The 23,710-nt window shown below is 37.8% G+C and overlaps 1 protein-coding gene across 2 annotated transcripts in view; it reads right to left on the bottom strand.

Annotated features, from left to right (window-relative positions):
- The window catches only part of CPQ (carboxypeptidase Q), a 638,038-nt gene that overhangs the window by 153,079 nt on the left and 461,249 nt on the right, over positions 1-23,710 (bottom strand). Inside the window, exon 1 of one of the 2 annotated variants that reach the window (XM_081952161.1) lies at positions 9,989-10,125. The exons of the other annotated variant lie outside the window; for it this stretch is intronic. The gene's annotated coding sequence lies outside the window, so the exon portion shown is untranslated. Of the gene's footprint in view, positions 1-9,988; positions 10,126-23,710 lie in introns of those variants that run through there. 2 annotated transcript variants of the gene reach the window in all.

Here is a 23,710-nt window from a genome sequence, read left to right as displayed (position 1 = left end):
TAACCATCTGAGAACAGACTATCACACATTATTCAATCCTAAAAAGATTCTTAAACTCAAATTTACATGATATGTGCACACATTAATTGACATAGATGCATGCAGACTAGAAATTAGCAGCATTTATGCTTTGCTGAAGGATGTCAATCTCCTATCCAATTCAACAAGTAAACTAGCCAATTAATTTTCACTCTTCCCTAAATTAGTTTTTTTTTAATTTATCCATTAACCACTACCACCCAAATGATACAAATGAAAAAGCAATTTCTTCACTTAATCAACAAAAATATTTGAAATAAATAGAACGTTGTGTTGTATAGATTTTCTCTCCACTTTGTAAATGTAGAGAACTAATTCTTTTCTTTTTAGAAAAGTTAAGTCTAACTAATGGGTTGCTTTGTGTTGCATGTACAAGCATATGTGCAAAACACTCAAAATGGAAGCATTAAGTGGGCACAGCCATTGTTTCCTTTTTCCAGTGAAACTGGTGTGAAAAGGAAGCAGAGGCAATGCTATGTCTCTTCATAGGAATATCCTGGGAATATTTTACAGACAGAAATTAATTGGATGTGGCCGAGCAGCGTGTACAAATCTCCTTTCCTTTCTTTTAATCATCCAACTGTTTTCAGCCTCCATGGCTTCCTAGAGTTCAAAATCTGAAACTCTCCCTGTTGGACTTCTGCAAATCAAGTAATGTGGGTAGTCAGCCAGTATAGTGTTTCATATGAACAACATTTCCCTCAAAATATCCAAAGCAGTGTTGGGCTGTTGTCATTCAGACTCACTTCTTTTGTGAAACGTGATGCAATGCACAAGATGTATATGCTGCTTTCAACATTTGATGTCACCCACCTTTTGCCTGCAATGGCCTCTGGTAGCCAACAAGAAAGTGATGGATAAGTTTGGAGTAGAAAAAAAGCAATATTATTTACCATAATATAATAGTACGGTACAATCAAAAAGCGTTATCAAAACTGAAGTGAAATACATTCTTAAACAACATGATGGTGAAATTGAAAAAGAGAAGTCAGTTTCAAATGGCATGAGGAAAATGTTGAGAAGTTGAACACGAACAGATAATCTTACATCCCAAAGATGCTTTTTCAAAAGGCAAGTGGACTTTCTTTGTTTTTCCTTGAAGACTGAACTGGACAAGCTTCTTGAATGAGAAATGAAACGTCTTCAAAGAAAAACAAGAAAGTCCTGTTGCCTTTGTTAAAGCACCTTTGGGGACAAACGGCCTGAGAATCTCCATAGACAGATAGTCCTAAAATATGACTAATACAGGGCTTTTCTCTGCTACAAAATTAAAATAATTCAATCTTTCAGTCAGCAGAAAACAATATCAGCATGAAATTGCTGCCCCTGCTGCTAATTTTTATCCTGCATCTATTACTTTTGTTCCAGCTTGCTGCCAAATGATGAAGTCCTAACTTCATATATGCAGAATGGAGATTACACAAAGCAATTGTTTCCTGGCTTTGCTACCCTCTCTTCAAAGTATCACTACTGGCAGGAAATCCTCCTCTAGTCATAGTAATCATAGAAGGATGCAGTAAGGCTGAGGGGCTTGGGAATGTAATGATTGTTGATTCATGGCTTGATCCACGCTGTCCTCCTTTAGGACGCCTAGCAAAACAGGTGAGGGTGAATTCACTAACAACCCCACTGAATAGCTGAATAGTTTTGGGGTTATACAGAGTTTTGAAATAGTTCTAAAATCACACACAAATGCTTTCAAAACTGAGCCTTTCTGGAAAGGCCAAAATATTTAAAGACCAAAAGTCTCCTGCTTTCAGAAGACTGTTTTCAAAACCTGGTATTTCCCAGCTCTTTCCGTGGGACAAAGAAAAAAAAGAACAGTGGAGACTCAATGGAGAGGTTTTCCTCCAGATGAGGAAAGCATTTGTTTTATACCTCTGGGCATAAGACATGGCACAGTAGGGATGATAACAGGGGATGTTCGTACTGTGCAAGATGCAAGAATAAAGCAATGTATTCTTATTCTATTTCCAACAGAAAACCTGCTAGAAACCTATTTAGAACTACCATCATAGCCTAAAGCCAGACACATATTGTACCAAATGCACTACAGACTGCCTTATTGATCATTAAAAATTTATTAGTGACTGAGAACTCAATATCTGAATATTAAATATAAACTCTTTGATGTTGAGATTGTATTTATTTACATGCCAGTCTTGCAATGGATGAACTCTCTATCCAATATGTGCATTGATCACCACAAAAGCCAAAATCCCAATCAATTTCATCAGAGTGCAACTTATTTTTATTTACATAGTACTCAATACAGTTCACAAGAAAAGCCCATAAACAATAAAATATATCCAAACAAAACTAAGCATAGTAGAAAACATTTCAAATTGAAAGTCAACTGCATAATAATCATGTCAGGCATTGTTAGGAAAGAATTTGACAGCAACTTAAAAGTCTGAGGGTGCATGCTTTTTTGCTTGGTATTTCAATGAAACGCAGAGAGCCTAATAGAAAATATCAATCATTTCTTATTCAAGTTGCCAAATAAACATTTGTTTGCTTCCTGTGGCCTTAACTCAGGATGCTTGGATTATATAACACACAGGTTGCTAATGCTGCTTGAAAGCCATTATCTTTTAGGGTGATTTAGCTTTTAAGCAGTAATATCTGACTACATGTGTCATGTTAGCAGAAAAGGATACATAACAGTAGCATCATCTTCATCTATCTATATACGACTAAAACTCTTGAGTCTCTAGCCTTTAACTGGGTGAAACAGAGCATCACAGGGCAAAATGTTTTGAACCAAGATACCTCAAATGGGCTAAACTTACCGAATGCATCCAAAATCCAGGATCCATGACTGTCACGGAATTGAAATTTGGCAAATTTTATAAAATCCTATTATTATTAGAATTTAAGGATATGTTGCAAGGAAATTGCAAGGAGACGAAACTAACAATTACAAGGAAACTAGGCATTCTCTTTCATTGCATTATTAGCTTTACTAGCCCATCATACAAATAGGTTTAATTGGCATATCAGTGTTTCTACAGATACAGATTCAGGTATCACAATGTTACAAGACATCGACAATAGAGATATAAGCCAAAGTTGTGTTTAACTTTAGAAAAAACAAGCAGATCCATGGACTCCTGAGAGATGGAATATACAGAGACAGCTGCTGTACTCTGCAAGCAAATTTTAAGAACCATGGCAATATCAAAACTCAGATGGAGCCATTGTGTTTAAAATTCTGAACTGGGCAAAGGGAGACTTACGGTATATTCAAGTTTCCAGTCAACCCAATTTATATTACAGGATTATTACAGGAGCCGTGGTGGTGCAGTGGTTAGAATGCAGTACTGCAGACTACTTCTGCTAACTACCGGCTGCCTGCAATTTGGCAGTTCAAATCTCACCAGGCTCAAGGTTGACTCATCTTTCCATCCTTCTGAGGTCTGTAAAAAGAGGATTGATGGGGCAATATGCTGACTCTGTAAACCGCTTAGTGATGGTTGCAAAACACTGTGAAGTGCTATATAAATCTAAGTGCTATTGGTATTATTGTAATGATAAGAGCCTTCTCCCCCATGTGCTACATAGAGGTCTTAGAAGTAAGGTATGATATATATGACCATTACTATGCCATTACCATTACACTACTCTGAGATCACTTGGTTACCCATTATCAATATCTCTGCCTTATGCAGATTAACTTTGAATGATAATCTTTACCTCCTCTGTCATTTATGCCACATATTAATTCAAGACCCCAGTTGGACAAGACAGAAAGGCAATGGACATCATTGGCCAACAGAAATATTGGTACTCAAGAATTATATGCTCTATATTTCTCTAAGGTCAATACAACCTCAGAAACCAATGTTCCATTTCCCATTGGATGAAAAATCTACATTGCACTTTTGTTTCATACAATGATGCTGAATGAAGGCTTCCAAAGAAAGTTTCATAGAACTGTAGATTATTCACAATTGCAGATGCCTATAGCATGGTAAAACCGAGATTAGATTTTACCTATATTAGGGATTATCAGGATGGATGAACACAGCCAGAGATAGGATTCATCAATCAAACTATGCCATGATTTGCATAATTATGATTTGTTGAATTAGTTACAGTGGGCTGGTGGCACTAAGCAATAACCCATGACTGATAAACAATGTCTTGATTTAGGTTGTAATTACATTATGGTTAGCATGATGTTGGAATATACTTTATGTTGTTCCTCTTTGTCCCACCTCTCATTTGCCCTTTGTAGCTTTCTCCTTGCCTTACGTTTACTACATGAATTGGCATGAAATGCACCAGTAATCAGATGCTTAATACTTGTGAGCCATGTTGCCTAAAGCCCGATGCGTAACATTTTTTAGGAGGTGAAATTTCTAAGAAGGCTTCCTATGTGGTTTTAAATATGTTAAATATAAAAACCCATGATTGCCTATAAATTATAGCCTTACCACAGCTTCCTTTAGTACAGATATAGGTGAAAATTAAAGTTCTGCTTAAAATCTTTATGCACGGTAATATGATCATGACTTCAAGGATATAAAAATACACACAAAATATAGTAATACTTTGGAATTTGCTGTATCGCAGTTAGCAATCGTGAGAAAATAATGGAATTTGAAGAGACTTAGGCCACTTCTTAAAATATTTACCAAAAACTGTTTTTTTAATAATTAAAAAGAAATTATATTAATGTATTAAATTTATATGACACCTGACTCTTAGGAACTTTGTGGTTTGCAACAATCAAACACCCTGCTTCTTGTTTTGTTCCATTTTCAAATGCATAATTTATTCTGACATTTTTCTATAACTCTCACTGTATTATTTTCTTTTTCAGCTACTGGCTTCAGATAAGATACTGATTTCAAATAAGATCAACTTCAATTTCCTTTGTTTCTAATATAAATTGCAAGGTTGTATGCATCCATCTTTTGGTATAGGTAATTTAAAACCGAGAATGACAAAAAGAGAGAAAAGTAATCTCATTTCTACATGTATCTCCTATAAGAATTTCCAGATAAACTATCTGAAGTTGTTTCAATCTCTTTGGCAAGAAAAATAATATTTTTAGAAACCGTGGAATAAGCATATTGATGAAATGCACTTGTTATGATAGAAAAATTAAGTTTATGAATGTGACCCACAGAAATAAAAACCACCTGTTAAAAAGTGTGATTCCTTTGGGATACTTCAATATTTCAATGTGAAAATTGAAATACGAGAGTCCAGTCCAGATCTCTTTTCAATGGTGGATAGATGTGTATTGCTTCAAAGCTCACATAAACATCTTGTGATTTTTCTATTTGCTCCCAACAATTATTATCCAAACTATGGAAGCTATAACTCATTCTTACTCATTGTCTAAGCCTATTTAGGATTGTCCATAGCTATCTTAAGCCTATTTAGGATTGTCCATAGCTATCTTAAGCCTATTTAGGATTGTCCATAGCTATCTTAAGCCTATTTAGGATTGTCCATAGCTATCTTAAGCCTATTTAGGATTGTCCATAGCTATCCTAAGCCTATTTAGGATTGTCCATAGCTATCTTAAGCCTATTTAGGATTGTCCATAGCTATCTTAAGCCTATTTAGGATTGTCCATAGCTATCCTAAGCCTATTTAGGATTGTCCATAGCTATCTTAAGCCTATTTAGGATTGTCCATAGCTATCCTAAGCCTATTTAGGATTGTCCATAGCTATCCTAAGCCTATTTAGGATTGTCCATAGCTATCCTAAGCCTATTTAGGATTGTCCATAGCTATCTTAAGCCTATTTAGGATTGTCCATAGCTATCCTAAGCCTATTTAGGATTGTCCATAGCTATCTTAAGCCTATTTAGGATTGTCCATAGCTATCTTAAGCCTATTTAGGATTGTCCATAGCTATCTTAAGCCTATTTAGGATTGTCCATAGCTATCCTAAGCCTATTTAGGATTGTCCATAGCTATCTTAAACCTATTTAGGATTGTCCATAGCTATCTTAAGCCTATTTAGGATTGTCCATAGCTATCCTAAGCCTATTTAGGATTGTCCATAGCTATCCTAAGCCTATTTAGGATTGTCCATAGCTATCTTAAGCCTATTTAGGATTGTGTGGTAGCTATCACATCTTTTGGCAGCAAATTATATACATTAAGTTTATGTTGTATAAGTAACCAGACCATAGGTTATCCTGTAGCACCACTAAACTGGCCTTGGTTGGTTTTGGAAATAAAACATTCTTTCTGTAGAGAACTATAGGTAGTTCTCAAATTACCCTAATTGAGCCCAAAATTTCTGTTGCTAAGTGAAACAGTTGTTAAATAAGTTTTGCTGCGTTTTATGACCTTTCTTACACCCGTTAAGTGAACCCCTGCAGTTAGAACAGAATAGAACAACAGAGTTACAAGGGACCTTAGAGGTCTTCTAATCCAACCCCCTACTTAGGCAGGAAACCCTACATCAATTCAGACAAATGGTTATCCAACATCTTCTTAAAAACTTCCAGTGTTGGAGCATTCACAGCTTCTGGGGCAAATTGTTCTACTGATTAATTGTTCTAACTGTCAGGAAATTTATCCTCAGTTCTCCTTGATTAGTTTCCACCCATTGCTTCTTGTTCTGCCCTCAGGTGCCTTGGAGAATAGTTTGACTCCCTCTTCTTTGTGGCAACCCCTGAGATATTGGAACTCTGCTATCATGTCTCCCCTAGTTCTTCTTTCTATTAAATTAGATATACCCAGTTCCTGCAATCTTTCTTCATATATAGCTGTTAAGTTAGTAATACAGTTGCTAAGTGAATCTGGTTTTCTCACTGACTTTATTAGTCAGGAGGTTGCAAAAGGTGATCACCCTGGGACACTACAACTGTCATAAATATGAGTCAATTACCAAGTGTTTGAATTTTGATCACGTGACTATGAGGATGCTGCAATTGTCGTAAGTGTAAAAAATGGTCATAAATCACTTTTTTCAGTGCCGTTGTAACTTCAAATGGTCACTAAATGAACTGTTGTAAGTCAAACACTATCTGTACCTGAAAATTATAGGCTTGTTGACTAAATTTGAGAGTAAAACATAATCTAGTATAAACAAATATGAAAAGTTCAGAGCCCATGACAATGACAACGGTTAAAGCCACTTAGCTTATCATAAACATGTATTATCAGAAAGGTTCTAAAAGAAATATCAATATCTTTGAATTGTAGTGCTGGAGAAGATTGCTGAGAATACCTTGGGCTAGAAGAACAGACTACTCATTGACAGATGAAGTACAAACAAAATGTTCACTTAAAGCACATCTTTAGAAGTATTTGGATATATAATGAGATGGCAAAAATCAAGATCCTGAGGCTTGGACAGAAAACCAATGGTATCTACAATATTTTGTTTATCTATAAAACAAAAGCATAAAATAATATTTTTTTGTTATGGACCGCCATGAATCACAATTCAGTCAAAGTTAAGTGAGGTCAATGTTGTTCTGTCTAGATCTAACTCTTCCTCAAACTCAGCCTTCTTAAGAACATAGATAATAAGCAGCATCTAGGTGGATGGGATTCATCCATCCCCTAACTCAGGGCTGTCAAATGTCAGCTGTCGGATGCGTCACGTGCCGGCCATGGCCACACCCAGTTTAGTGAAGGGGGAAGAAGTCCCAATATGTCATGTGGCGCTGCCGTGACATGAGTTTGACACACCTGCACTGACTAGTCTAGCAGTCTCTTCTCACAGGGGCCAACTAAGTGCACAAAGAAACCCCTTAGTCCAGGCATGTCCAAAGTGCGGCCCGGGGGCCAAATGTGGCCCCTTTTCAAATTTCAAGCGGCCTGCAGCCTCTTCTCCCCACTAGAATTATTTGTTTAGTCTTTCATAAAATACCGTATTTTTTGAAGTATAAAGATGCATCTTTTTCCCCTCAAAAAAGAGGCTAAAAATCTGGGTGCATCTTATACACTGAATACAGCATTTTTTGCCTCCCAAAACTCTGCCCCCTTCACCAAAATGGCTGTGCATAGCCTTTAGGAGGTTTTCAGAGTGCTCCTGGGGGCTGTGGAGGGCATAAATGAGCAAAAAATGGGCCATTTTTTTGCTCAACTTTGCCCCCCTCTAGCCCCCAGGAGCACTCTAGAAGCCTCTTAAAGGCTATTCATGCCCTTTAAAAAAAAGGCCCATTTTCGTGAAAAATGGGCCATTTTGGGAGAGTGCAAAAACTTTTTTTTTAATTTGCCTCTTCAAAATCTTGGTGCATCTTATACTCCGAAAAATATGGTAGTCAATTCGCATTTAATGTTAAGGGTTCAAAGAATGTCAGGCTGAATGATCGGCCCCACACATTTTCACCTCACCAAATCTGGCCCTCCTTGCAAAACGTTTGGACACTAAGGCTTAGTCTCTCAGAAGTTGGCCTCCAGAGATAGTCACTTTTACATTAAGACTAATAGCCACTGATTCCCACGGCTACCATGAATTAGTCTCACTTTTTGTTTGAGCCAGCCAAGGTGATAGCCAGAACCAATCACATGATAGCAAATTTCAAGTTTAATTACACATTGTGTAAAAATACAATCCGTTTATCGATCCTGATTATTCCAGGATTTAATTTCACACAACCTTTCTTAATAGGGAAACTGCTCCAGCTTCTTGATCATCTTAGATGTCGTCCCCCAAATCTATAATTCTCTTACATTCCTTTTAAGGTGTGCTGACCATAACTGCACACAATCTTTCAAATGCAATTACATCACTGGTTTATAATATTGGCATCTACATTTTCAATACTATTTTTATTATCCTTAATAATTATCCCTATTCTACTTAGGTGAAGAAGACTGAGGCAGAACATTTTCAGGCAGCTGAAAGGAAGTTTGGGACATGAAGACTTGTTGCACAATTTAATGGTCTTTAAATTGATGCTGTAGAGTTCTTTTCTTATTTATTTAATTTATATGTTGCTCATATCACAATTGTGGATGGTTCATATAAGCTCCTTACAAAATCTTCTCTCCTAGAAGAACCATTCATTCATATAGGCAAATTGTTTGTTGTTAGCAAGTAGTCAATGAGTAAATTAGCCATGTTAATCTAATTTGCATGTAGTCTACATTATGTTTAAGGAGCTTCTTCCATTCAGATATCTTTATATTTGTTATACAGATAAATCCATTTCTTATGTGTTTGTTGTGTGTTATTATTCAGATAAAATTGGGCTAAAATGCAAATTTTCTGCATGTTAAATAAAGTCAGAAAACTATTGCCAGAATAGCATCAGTAGCTGCATTGGTCCAGGACAGAAAGACCAAATATCCTTGATGATCCATGATAATTTATAAAACACCCTTATTTTCAGATTAGCAGCCTTAGCAAATGCTCACTTTCCCTTTAGGTGTCTGTGCCAACACCTGACCTAAAAGTTCTGCGTTCGAGAATAGAATAGAATAGAACAACAGAGTTGGAAGGGACCTTGGAGGTCTTCTAGTCCAACCCCCTGCCTAGGCAGGAAACCCAACACCACTTCAGACAAATAGTTATCCAACATTGTATGACAGAATGAAGAATACCGCTTACTCCCATGGTAATTTCCGCGTGGTTTGCTTCCCCCCCCCTTCCATTTCAGTAATTCTGAACAATATGCAGCCATGCGTTAACAAGTCAAGCGGGCTGTGACAAGAACGACCAACGCACAGGCACGTCAGAAGGAAAAGAAAGCGTAAAACTTAAAATTAGATTCCCTCCTTTTCCCGCCTCTCCACATTTTCGGGCTCCAAGCACGGGTTCTGGTGGCGAGGGAAGAGGTCGTAGATCAGGGGTGTCCAAACTTGGGAACTTTAAGACTTGTGGACAAGTTTGGACACCCCTGTCGTAGATCCCAAGCTTTCCTTTCGGCCGCTCGGAACAGCCGCACCCGCGCTCTGCCTCCGCGCGCCCCCGAATCAGCGCCCGGGTACGCGCACCCGCTTGAGGCAACTTTTAACTTACCCCCTCCTCGTGGTCCTTCGTCTGTCTTCAGCCTGCGACTTCTCTGAGAAAGAAGCGGAAGCAAAGAGCCTCTCGTGAGCCCTCTCTTATGAAGGAATGGGGCGGCTTCACGGAAGCCCAGACCTTAGAGGAGGAGCCTTCAGGTGTAGATTTGCCTAGGAGTCCATCTCCCCCTTTTATTATCCGCGGGCAGGGGCTTTTGGGGTTGCATCACTGTGAGCTTCCTGAGCCCACCACCAGGTCCTTGGAACAGAGGAGAGAAGTCCTCCCTTATTTTGAGCTGCCTTTAAAATGCCAAATGGGTTTTCAATTACTTTGAAGTGTGCACCCCCACACACACACACATACATCTTCACCCCACTTTTGGCAGGCTGCTGGCTTGTCGACAGGAACAAACTTCATACTCCTTGTAGTAGAATCCTCTTAGCTACAGCCCGGTGGTCTGCTGCAAAGTGAGGGCTATTGAAAGAGGAGGGGGAAATGCAATATAAACAATGTTACAAGTTTTTAAAAACTTTCTAAATGCATGTAGTGGGAAACTCGGTGTGTTAATCTTGGGGGGTTGACTTGAAGTGCACTTCATCTGTCTTGGAATCTGCAGAAAATTAGAGTGAGGAGTTTGTTTGCTGCTTGCTGAACCCTGTCTCTGCTCAGCTACTTGAGTAGCTTGATTTCCCTCTGGCAATGTTTCTCAACCTTGGCAACTTTAAGATGTATGGACTTCAACAAGTCCTCATCCGGCATGGGAGTTGAAGTCTTAAAAGTTGCCAAAGTTGACAAACACTGCTATATGATCATGGGTGCCCAAAGCTTTTGTACACTCAGGGTTGTTTTTCAGCAAAGTCAGGTTAAGGGGGAAAAATACCTTCATGCTGAGATGCTATGGGAAATGCGCTGAAGGCTTTGCGCTTATGAACTGAGGTGGGAGAAAGGCGGTGGGATGGGGATATGGCAGAAAAGAATTGTTGCCATGGCATGTTTTGGCCATTGTTAAGTGCAAGTCTGAACCTTCATATGGATGTCTTTGTCCAATAAACATTATTCTTGAAAGATGCTTCTGTTTGCTGCCAGGGCAAAAGACCTTTCTATGTGGTATTTAAGCAGAGGAAAGTAGCAAAATGCTTTTCTCACTGTTTATTGCCTATGGAGTGTTAACAGTGCTTTCATTCAGTAATATTATCTTTCTCAGATTTTTTTTCCCCTTCTTCCTGACTTACGAAGTTGTCAGGATACATGTAGTACTCAACTTTTGAGCAGAATTAAGCCTGGAGTTGCGGTCATAAGTCATGCTTGTTGTTAAATGGGTCATCATATGATTGTGCCCTGTTTAATGACTTTTTTGTAGTAATCCTTAAATCAGGGGTGTCCAAACTTGGGAACTTTAAGACTTGTGGACTTCAACTCCCAGAATTCCCCAGCCAGCCATGCTGGCTGGGGAATTCTGGGAGTTGAAGTCCACAAGTCTTAAAGTTCCCAAGTTTGGACACCCCTGCCTTAAATGAACCCTTTGTCTGCAAAGGCCATTTTTGCTGGAAACTGAAAGTAAATGGCACATGACTATGGGATACTGTAAAAGAATGACATTGCCAGCTGGTTGCCAAGATCCCCAAACGCAATCACAGTGACCATGGAGCGGGCCTGGCCATTGCAACTTCAAATCTGGCCCTGGGGAGGGCCCATCTTGACTTTGAGCAATTGCTAAATGACTCGCCCTAAATCACGGACTACCTGTAAAATTTCCAATTAGTATATTAGAATTCCAAATGCTTTTCAATTACAGTGCAGAATTGCCAGAACTGCAGTGTTCTTCTGTTTTAGCAATAGACATTAATTGTGCAATTTCATTGTGCAACTGAGTGCTTCTTTCTAACAACAGAATCAGTATTGCACAAACAGTATATTGGTTGCTAGGACACCTGGGAAATTTAGATTTTCTATATTCTAGGAAATTACTTTTTCAGGATCCACGGCACCTGGGACACCGCCTTTACGCATTCAAGGCATGAGGGATGCTTCTCTGTGGCTGCTGTTTCTCCTTATTATCAATAGGAAAACAAAGGTTGGAGAGCAAGGATTTACAGCAAAGTTGGAGGAGCAACCCTACTTGACAATTGGAATTCAAAGATGGGTGAACAACCCAACTATCATGAGTTCCTTCTTTTTGTTCTGAAAAATAATTTATTCTGTTGCTCTGCATTCCAAATAAAGATGTCCTACATTTGCTGTCAGGCCTTCAGGCATTGCCTAAACTAAAAACAATTTTTGGAAAGTTAACTTTTGCCCCCAAGCATGAACTCAGCATTCTTTTCAACAAGATTTATGAAAAGAGTGGAATTTCAGTGGGTGAAATAATTTTCACTCAGCGCAGGGTGCATTAGATGGAAAGTTTGTGAATCTTTTTCTCACAGTTTCATACTACATGAGAGGGAAAGCAGCTCTCTCCACTGTTAATTGAGAAATCTGCAGCTGGTTGTTTATATAATGACCAATTAAATCTTGAACAGTCTGAGAACCAACTCTTACATTTCCTCAGCACTAATTTATCTGCCTAATTTAATACTGAGAAAAGTGTAATCAGCTTTCATCTTCAGACAAAACTTTGTTTCCCCCATATTTTATATTTGAGAAGGAGGGGAGATAGGTGGGGAAATGCCACTTTTTCCTTTAGTGTGTTGAAAGTAATGGTGTGCAAAAATTCACATTGTATTTTTTTAGAAATGTTTTTTCCCTGCAAAAAAAAAAGCGTCTTGATTTTTCTGATTTATTATTTTGGTTGTATTTCTGAACTATTGTTGGAGGTGGTAGAAGATCCTACATCTGGCACTATGATATATTTTCTTTTCCACAACTTTCCATCATTCTGAAGCCTTCTTGGTTGCTCACATTTCCAAATCTGAATAAAATATTGAATTTGAAAAAAATCTGTGAAATGGCTGAAACTCACTAGAGGGACAATTGTACAAAGAGAAAAGTGTATTATTGAGATGCACATTTCTTAGTCCATCTTGTTGAAGTATGCCATATTTTATCCGTGGAAATTCTTCTGAAATTACATTCTCCTGTGACAAAAAAAATATTGAGAAGAAATTCTTATCATGTTGAAAAAGAATTGATAGAGAAAAGGCTGAAAGTTGGGTATTGTTTTGAGGGTTTTCTTTTAGAAGGCATTAATTAGTTCTGAACATTTTATGATGCTGAATTATGTTATGAGCTGAATCTCTCTTGGAGGCAACTGAATTCTGGGAATACTAGGGTACACATGTTTGCAGTGTTAAATTAAGCTTAAAGGATTTGGCATTTAAGAGTAGAAATAATTAACCAAATTTTTATATCTCCAGGGTAATGAATTTCTGGTCAAACATTCACCATCTTCAGATTAGAGAAGAAAGGAGAAGGGAAGGATAAGAATGTGTGAATCCTTATGAAACTCTCACATTTGAGGTCTGCAATTATGCTTAAGTAGGAAAGCAGCATATGACTGGGGAGGTGTCTTCCCCCCTCCAGCTACCAATAGTGCTTTTCCTTTTATAAGAAAATCTCTCCCTTTACCCCTCCCTCCTAACTTGGTATCTTTGTCATATCCTCTATTCGTTCTTACAGAGGAAATAAGATCTTTTCTTTCTACTGGTTAAAAGTTCTTACATTTATTTTTTTCTTCTTGAACTTTCCAGCAAAAACTTATTTAAGTTCAGACTGATACTGAATTTAACCTGAAATTTTGAATGCTGCTATTGCCAGAACTATTGCACCATCTTATTTATAAGGTCTCTCAGTGGCATTTAATGCAAACACCGATTTTTGCACTGCTACTGATAAGAGTACTTTTATATAGTGATTTCCCAAGCAAGACTAAATCCTTCTGATTTGTTGATAAAATTTTAGTTTCAGTTAACTAAATGGAAAGCAATAATAATGTTTCAAGAGCTGCTGACTTTGTGCATCTGTTTCTAGAGTTCGGTTTTTCCTACTAAATAAAAAAATACTGTAAGATGATATCTTTGTCAGCTCTTAGAGCTGCTGTCCTGCCAGGATTTGAAACAATTCAGCCATTTCACATCCCACCAGTCTTTTCCCCCCCTCTCTTTTCCCAACACAATCGTTAAGACGTTAGAGGAAGCAATTACATTTCCTTCTTTCTCTCAATAACCCCCTTACAGATTGCTGGTTTACCATGATGGCTACAGTAAAGGCAAAGGCAAAGTTTATTTTGTGTTGATCATCTGCAAGCTACAAAAGTGGTTTGGCCGCTGAGTTGGCTTTGCAAGCGGCAAACAAATATTGGGATTAGGACAGTACGTTACCTACTCCTGCATCAAACCTGTAATAACATTTGATAGAAGAGATTATGGTGCATAGTTCAATGGAAATTTAATGTGTGTGCATCTGCAATGAAAAAGGCAGATTCCATTTTTAGGATTAATTAAAGAAATTTAAAGCAAAATGGGCCTTTATATATTAAATGATAAAACAAATATGATAATGATGATGGTTATGGTTTTGCTGAGTTCAGCTATGGACACTGGTATATTTTTGTTGGCAGCTATATGGAAGTGGTTTGCCATTGTCTTCTTCCATGATATAGAGCACTGGTATTCTAGGAAGGTCTGCTAAAAACCAACAAAGCTCTTGCCTACTTTCTGAGTCTAAGCAAGATCAGCCCAGTCTTGGCACTGATAAACATCATAAATCAGCCACATTCAAGAACAAGACAGGCAAATTGCTAAGTTTGGCATAGTAGTTACAGGCACTAGGTTAGAAATGGGAGGACTGTGGATTCTAATCCTGCTTTAGGCACAAACCAGCTGATCAAAGCCAAAAAGTCCTATTCATTCTCAACTGGCACTCAAAAACTCTGTCTTTTATTTCTTTTGTTGTTTGATTTGATTTGATTTGAATGGCTGCCCATCTCATTTAAGTTACACTGGGTGGCTTGCAACAGGTAAAATAGTCCAATAAAAACAAATTGAAAACAAATATACAAACATATTAAAAGTATACATTATCATTTTGTTAAAAAAATCACAATTAGCAGCACAATTTTGGTACAGTAGAAAGGAGGATAATAACAGGTGCTGGAAGTTACCATAGCTTCTTAAGTGCAACTTTGCTTTGGATGGGAATTGAACTAGATGATCTCAATGAACAATGAGATGAGCACCGCCCTCTAGCGTCGGGAACAACTAGCACGTACGTGCAAGGGGAACCTTTACCTTTATTAATAAAGAAAGTAGACTGGGAATCCTAATCACAGGAAACATAAATCGGAAGGGGAGAAATTGTCCTCTTATTCTGGTGTTCACTGGCTACCAAGGAAACAGAATGATGGATTAGACAATTTTTTGGATGAATTAACACAGATCTGCTTATATTCTTATATTCTAGTTTAATAAAAAGAAGGACATGGGGTGACATGATAGCAGTATTCTAATAAGGGCTGCCACAAAAAAACGAGGAGGCCAACCTATTCTCCAAATCATCTGAAGGCAGGACAAGAAGCAATGGATGGAAACTGATCAAGGAGATATCATTTAATGGCCCACTCCTCCTGCCTGCTCCATGGTATCAACTTCCAGTCATTGGCCATTTTCCCAAAGGTAATGGATGAAAAAATCTAAAGTTTGTCTGTATTTCAAGGCTACATTTGGATGGTAAGATGGGAATAAGAAGGAAATACAGTTTTTAATATCAGTACAACTATGGCCCTCTTTAAATGTGCCTCAGTCATGGCTGAGGACAAAATGAAGGCAGCGATGTTTGTGCTGTGGTTAGTTAATTCAGAACCAAAGTCTTTAATAAGTGGCATTTAAACAACAATGGATCATAATAAAGCTGCACCCATAAGATGTGATTTCACATTGTAGCTGTATAATCCTGCCATGGATATGAACTTTGGAGAGGGGGTTATTTCTTCCATCGCATTGATGATTGCATTTATCATCAATTTCATATTAAAATCTCTTCAGAGACAGGAAGGAAGAGGAGCTTCAGAAGCATGAGATAGTTTAAGCCATTTGATGTTTTCTGGGTTTTAGGGCAAGGGAGTGATGAGAAAGAATCACCAGATGTTCTGAGATCCTATGGTAGGGATGGGGAATAAGTTCCACAGCTGCAAGCCAGCTGCCAAAAATGCTTATACCACTCGTACTTTTGCAGTTTCATGATTCTTTGGGGTACTGCTTTAGTAGCAGTCCATGAAACACTTAAGAAGGTATTTTTGCGTGAAGTACACTTAGTCCAGGTTCAGAAATGCAGTTGGGAAATAGACTGTTTATTGCAATTAATGAGGCTTTATGCAACTCACAGCTAAAGATAAACAAGCTTTTGGCCAGTGACTGATGTTCTTCCAAAAGAAAAGGGAGGGGGCCATAGCACTTTCTCATGCCAAAATGAAAGTGCTATTCACCAGACATCAAGCTGGCAGAAAACTATACCAGCATAGCATTATTTACTTATTTATTTATTAGTATTATATATTGCCTTAGTCACAGAATGAACCCCCATGGTTAACAATATCAAGCTGATTGGATGAAAGAGTTGAATGATCGTTGCATATTAAAGAAAACATTAAAAATATAGTAGAACAAAATTAAAATAGAATGAAAACTCATCAGAACAGTAATATTCTAACCCAAGCTGGCTGAGGAATTCTGGGAGTTGAAGTCCGTAAGTCTTAACAATTGTCAATACAATACAATACAATACAATAGTAGAGTTGGAAGGGACTTTGGAGGTCTTCTAGTCCAACCCCCTGCCTAGGCAGGAAACCCTATACCGTTTCAGACAAATAGCTATCCAACATCTTCTTAAAGACTTCCAGTGTTGAGGCATTCACAACTTCTGGAGGCAAGCTGTTCCACTGATTAATTGTTCTAACTGTCAGGAAGTTTCTCCTCAGTTCTAAGTTGCTTCTCTCCTTGATTCGTTTCCACCCATTGCTTCTTGTTCTACCTTCAGGTGCTTTGGAGAATAGTTTGACTCCCTCTTCTTTGTGGCAACCCCTGAGATATTGGAACAATGCTATCATGTCTCCTCTAGTCCTTCTTTTCACTAAACTAGACATACCCAGTTCCTGCAACCATTCTTCATATGTTTTAGTCTCCAGTCCCCTAATCATCTTTGTTGCTCTTCTCTGCACTCTTTCTAGAGTCTCCACATCTTTTCTACATCATGGTGACCAAAACTGAATGCAGTATTCCAAGTGTGGCCTTACCAAGGCATTATAAAGTGGTATTAACACTTCACGTGATCTTGATTCTATCCCTCTGTTGATGCAACCTAGAACTGTGTTGGCTTTTTTGGCAGCTGCTGCACACTGCTGGCTCATATTTAAATGGTTGTCCACTAGGACTCCAAGATCCCTTTCACAGTTACTACTGTCAAGGTTGGACAGCCCTGATCTAACCCATCAAATTAAGAGCAACCTGTCCTCATTCCTTGAAAATTCTTTAGAACAGTTCCATCTTTGCAAATGTTTAGAAAACCAGACATCTGGGGTCAACATCTGGGGAAGTACAATGATATGTGAGAAATTTTGTGATCTCCCCTAGTAAATCCTTGCTTAAATAGTGAGCTGGTTGATTCCATTTGGAGATTGCCCTATTCTAACCCATACTCAGTGCAGAAACCTCCACCCTACCGGAGGTTAGAGAAGGTGGGGAAGGGGATGGATTTTAACATATGGCTTGATTGACAATTTTCTTTTGATCTGCTTTCTTTTGCTGCTTTCTTGGCCCAGAATGTTTGTGCAGATGTGTCAAAGAGAGTCCAACTATCAACCAATATCTCTTCACTCTCTTCATAACTGGAACAGGCCTATGTGGGCTGTAAAAGTCCAGATGACTACTACAATAGAAGGCTCAGAGAGAAGACTTATTTGCTAATACCCAGCTTTTTACAACCTACATATGATATCACTAAAGCATAACACTCTAATTTGCATCTAATGAGGCAACAAACTCACCTTCTCAATGTCTTTTCTCCTTTTGGTATTTGTAATATTGCCATCATCTCATTGTCAGTATATACAGGCTTAAGTTGTCCTTAATTGTTAAAGGAATACTGAGACATCCAAGGAGACATAGAATACAATCTTAAGGTACCGTATTTTTCGGAATATAAGACGCACTGGAGTATAAGACACACCAAGGTTTTGAAGTGGCAAATTTTTAAAAAAGTAGGTAGGTAGATAGAGGGATAGAGAGGCGACAGAAAGAGAGAGAAATACAGTGGGTAAGTAGGGAGAGAGACAGAGTAGTTAGGTAGGTAGGTAGGTAGGTAGGTAGGTAGGTAGGTAGATGAAGGATAGAGAGAGAGAAATAGAGAAAAATACAGTAGGTAGGGAGGGAGAGAGAGAGTGTGTGGGTAGGTAGGCAGAGGGATAGAGAGAGAAATAGAGAGAGAAATTCAGTAGATAGATAGGGAGACAGAGAGGGTAGGTAGGTAGGTGGGTAGAGGGAGGGGGGGGAGAGAGAAATACAGTAGGTAGGGAGAGAGAGAGAGTAGGTAGGTAGGTAGATGTTTCCAGGTGTATTTATCCATGTGCTGGAGAAGGAAATCGCTGACAATCTGCAGAACCTAACGTTTTGTTTCTGCTGGCACAGCACTTGATCAATGTAATTCTCATCAATCAGTTAAAGAGCTTTCCAAAAAAAAGGGGGGGGGAGTTTTTACACTCTGCAAACCTCCCAAAAATGGCCCGTTTTTTAAAAAAAAGGCATGAATAGCCTTGGGAGGGGGCTTGCAGAGTGCTCCTGGGTGGTGGTGGCAAAAAACGGCTCATTTTTCGTGAAATTGGGCCCGTTTTTTGTCCAAAAAATTGCATACATAGCCTTATGGAGGCTTATAGAGTGCTGCTGGGGGCTGCAGGGGGACGGCCCATTTTTTGCTCATTTCTGCCCAGTCCCCAGGAGCTCTCTGAAAGCCTTCTAAAGGCTCTACACAGCCATTTTGGTGAAGGGGCAGGGCTTCGGGAGGCAAAAAATGCTGTATTCAGTGTATAAGACGAACCCAGATTTTCAGCCTCTTTTTTGAGGAAAAAAGGTGTGTCTTATACTCCGAAAAATACGGTATGTTATTTTCAACCTAAGAGTGGGTAGGTAGCAACAGAGGGGGATAGACAGGGCTTTAAAACTTCATCTTTACAATTGTTCGTTTTCTGGAGTGTTAGATTATGTACAGTGCGGACTACATCTTACCCTGTCTTGGTGGCTAATTCTATGTGTTGGTCCTTGTACTTTGCTTGGACTTTATTTCTGGTAAACATTATGATAGTTTTGTACTAGTCCATTAGTCCTGAAATACAGCTTGCAGCCAATTAAGAGTAGAAGTGATGCAATTCTGCTCAAAAAAAAGCTGAACTGTTTGGGCAACATTAATGAAATTGCAAGCGTGACATTGGTATCAAAAAGACTGCATTGCTGATGTTATAATTTGAAAATTGAATGCAGGTGATTTTCCTTTTAAGGATGAATATCTACAATAGCTAGCTGAACAAGTATTATCTGCATGTGTAAGATATAACTGAATTTAATCTATGTATTTAATGTAGATGAGAAATGCAAATTAGTTGCACACAACAGACATGAGAAAAGCTGGAATGAAGCCCAGATATATTAGTACTAGAAAAAGGCAGGACTATCTATTTTCTGAATATGTAACAATAACATTGCTTATTTCCATTAACAATATATAAAAGAATATCCACTTGCAATCATTTAGAGAGTGCTAATAGATGCCTTATGCAACTGTATTTTTTACATTAATACTGTCTCATGCAGCGTACTTTTCTCTGATAGGGAAACTATTCCTGCAGCTGGGTTCCCAAGGAAATATTTTGGTGGAAATGATGTACAGAATGGATTTGTGTATCAGTTCAGGGTTTGTATACCTGATCCTGTTCCAACAGAACAGATGCTGTAGATTTTTACTCTTCATAAAGTTAATTTTCTGGAATCAGATGTCATGGGAATCCTGTCAAGTGACAGTGGGAATAATCCATATGAGGGAAAGGATTTGTAGTACAATAGCTTTATTTATTTGCTGGTTTCAAAATACGATTTCCAGATATTCTTCTTGGGATAAAATTATTTTGAAAATATACATAACTGCATCAAGAAGTGTAAAATGTCCAATTCCTCAGGAGGCTGGAGTTATCTTGAAAAAGATGTCTTTTTAGAACAGACACAATAAAATAGAAGTAGCTCCTCTAAATTTTGTTTCTTGCTCCAAAAAATGTTGGAATAACATGAATTTGGATAATTTGAGCAAAAGTATGTATTGGGAGGTAGTTTGATATAGTGCAGTGAAGCCTGGAGATTTTGAGTTCTAGTCCCATCTTACGCCTGACATCAGCTGAGTATCCTTAGGCCATTCATTTTTTTCTCAGCCCTAGGAAGCAAGCGATGGCAAACCACCACAGAAATCTTGCCAAGAAAACTGCAGGGACCAGTCCAGGCCGACACCAGGAGTCAACATTGACTCAAAAGCAGATAAACAAAAAATATTGTGTATCTAGACAAAGTCAGTTATCTTAGTAAATCAGTTACGGTTTGGATCAATATTGATTAGATGTAGCATTCTGCATGCTTTAGCTATGAAGTCTGACAAAAAGCCTTAAGATGAGAGATCTGGTAAAGGATGAACTCATCGTCAGAATGAGTGACTGTTTTTGTGGATTTTCAAAGCTGTCTAGGGCAGCATCAACTCAAAAAATAGGCCAGGGAGTTGAAGGTCCAAACAACTTCAAGTGCTGAGTTGAGACTTTATTAGAAATATGTAAACATTGAAACAAATAAATATTTTGTACCCACTCAAGCATTTCTGGAGGATGGTTATTTAGATGCCTTTGATCACACTAAAAATGTATCATATGTTCCCATGTAATATATGGCCACCTTTAAGGAATTTACTGCAGTGGTTCCGAACCTGTTGCCTGTGCCCCCCCCCCCCCCAAAAAGTCGTCATGGGGTTGTGAAGGCTTGGAAGAAATGCTTGAGTTACGTCTTGGTGGTCTGTGGCCATGGTCCATGTCCACAAAAGGTATTTAATCCGTTCTGAAGAAACGGATGAGAATCACTGATCTATTGTATTGTAAACTATCAGAAACAATGAGAAATAAGCATCAAACTTAGTACAAAGAAAATTGTTTAACCACAATAGTTTTCATCTTAAAACTTTAAATTCATAGTATACTTCACAATAGTAGTTAAGAGTTTTATTTTGCTTTGTTGAGGGGGATAATTGTCAAAATATTACATTCTGCTTTTATCTTACTACTTTGTTAACTCAGCTGTGCCACATATTGTGCAATTAAGGAACACTTGCTGAACACAATTTTAAAATTGCTCAACTTGTGTCAAATTCAAAGTGTAGCATTTCATCAATTTTCAAGTGTTATTCAATAAATTTGCATAGCAGAAAAATAGTTCTTTAACCTCTTATAAGTAATCAAGAAAGAAGGAATTAGCTCAACCAAATACTGAGATTTTAAAAAGTACAAATGATATCGTAATAAAGATTGCATTCAGACAGTTGTAATTTATCTGTATTGCTGTAATCCACGAGATTTAACATTAATTACAGTAGATCGACGTGACCATAACCAAGTTTGTTTTCATGACACATATCCTAAAATGTTTGGTTAATTTTACAGCTTTGTGTGCCCTGAAAACATAATATCAATTTAGATGTCACTCCACATTGGTTTCTGAATTAAGAAAATGTGCAGTTGTCTAGAAAACAAAACCATTTGTTCAGTGGGAAATATGCCATTAAATCTCTCCTGCTCAGATTAACTGGCTTCCATCCTTCTTTTTTCTGTTTTTGATTACATAATTTTCTGTTGGCACCACCATGATCCCCTCCCCTTTCATTCTTTTTGAATATTTCTATATCATTCTAATGATGAACAAGTACTAGAAAAATAGTTAAAATATCTATGGTACCCAAATTACAACATCTGTGCTAATAGCCAGCAAATTAAAGCTCAATTAAAATGAATTAGCTAAAATAGTAATTGAAGCCATCACAAAAAAAAAAACCATCAAAACACAGATAAATTCAATGGATCATCAGAAATTTTCAAGATCCATTTTTACCTGCCTCCAGAAAACAATCACTGAGAGAAGAAATCTAATTTCTTAGGGATAGCTGTTCCATAATACTGAGCTACTCCAGAAAAGCAACATCTGCTTGCTTCAGTCTCCTCCCTTCATGAAAATGATAAACTAACAATAGTTTATCTCATATTATGTAAAGATTTAGATGGAAAGTGGTCTAGGGCAGGGCTGCCAAACTCACGGCCTGCAGGCTGGATGTGTCACACACTGGCCACGCCCAGTTTAGCAAAGGGGAAAAACTCACAATACATCACTTGATGACACCATGACGCCGTGAGTTTGACAAGCCTAATCTAGGGCTTTATAGGTTACCACTGTCACTTTGAATTGCACCATAATCAATGTTCCTGGTAACTAGCAGAGCTAATAAGCAGCCTTCTGTATTTTGATTTAACTGCAGTTTCTAGGTGATTCTCAAAGGCAGCCCTATGAAGAGCTCCTTACAATTGTCATAATAAGTTGGGAAAAATCTAATAATCTAATGTTTGCAATTACATGTTCATTTGTATGTAATTCACTTTCAATTTCTGTCTTATATTATTATCACTGAACATCCATTCACTTTAGATCAGAGCTGTTTAAGTTGAAGCTGATCAATGCCCATCCAGCAGTAGACATAAATCCAGGATGTGCTTCAAATATAATATGCTCATCCAAGACATGTTTGTAGAGACTGCTTGTTGAAAACACTACCCCTTATGAGGTGTGACAAGAGGGGACTTGGGAGCAAGCATTGTCTGCAGCAGCTCTTCCAATCAGGTGGAATTCGTAACAGCATAGCAGAGTTGGAAGGGACCTTAGAGGTCTTCTAGTCCAACCCCCTGCTTGAGCAGGAGACCTTATATCTTTCCAGACAAATGACTGTCCAATTTGTTTTTAATAATCTCCAGTAACTCCTGGAGGGAAACCAATCCACTGCTTAATTGTTCTCACAGACAGGCAGGAGGATTCCACCTTCACTTAGTATTAAAAAGCATTTTTTTCTTTAAAAAAATACTGTACATCCATCTATCCCTCCCTCCCTCCCTCCCTCCAAATTATATCACCACCCAACTATCCAAGGAACCCTCTGGGAAGCAAACAAAACAAAAACAGAAAATTACATTAAAATAGTAAAACTGCATTAAGGTTCAATTAAAAAATAAGACCACTAGGCAAATGCACCCTTGCCTGATAAGCTTTCAAAGGTTTTCATATGCACAATCAATCAAGAAAAAAGATTTAATATAGATAAAAGAACTTGAGTTGAATCGAACAATATAAGACAGAAATTGAAAGTGAATTACATACAAATGAACATGTAATTGCAAACATTAGATTATTAGATTTTTTTTTAATTGGATTTTTTTACTTTACTTTTATTACTTTTATAAGTAACTCATGGAGGCAAAACATGCATAAGCTTTTTGTTAAGAATTGAAACTGGAGATGAAGAGGTTAAGGACTGCATGATGAAATGGCTTATGAGTTTTGGTAATGATATACAAATGGATAAATAAGAAAGAATGTAGATAAATAGACTGAAATTCACATTGTTTTAATTTAAGAGAGAACTTGTATAAAAATATGTACTGCTGGTATATTACTGATGTATATACTGTAGGTA

This window comes from Natrix helvetica (genome assembly GCF_964273705.1).
Source record: "Natrix helvetica genome assembly, chromosome: 4".
Classification (NCBI taxonomy): domain Eukaryota; kingdom Metazoa; phylum Chordata; class Lepidosauria; order Squamata; family Natricidae; genus Natrix; species Natrix helvetica.
The sequence above is the reverse complement of the archived record's forward strand: the minus strand, read 5'-3'. Positions and strand labels throughout refer to the sequence as shown.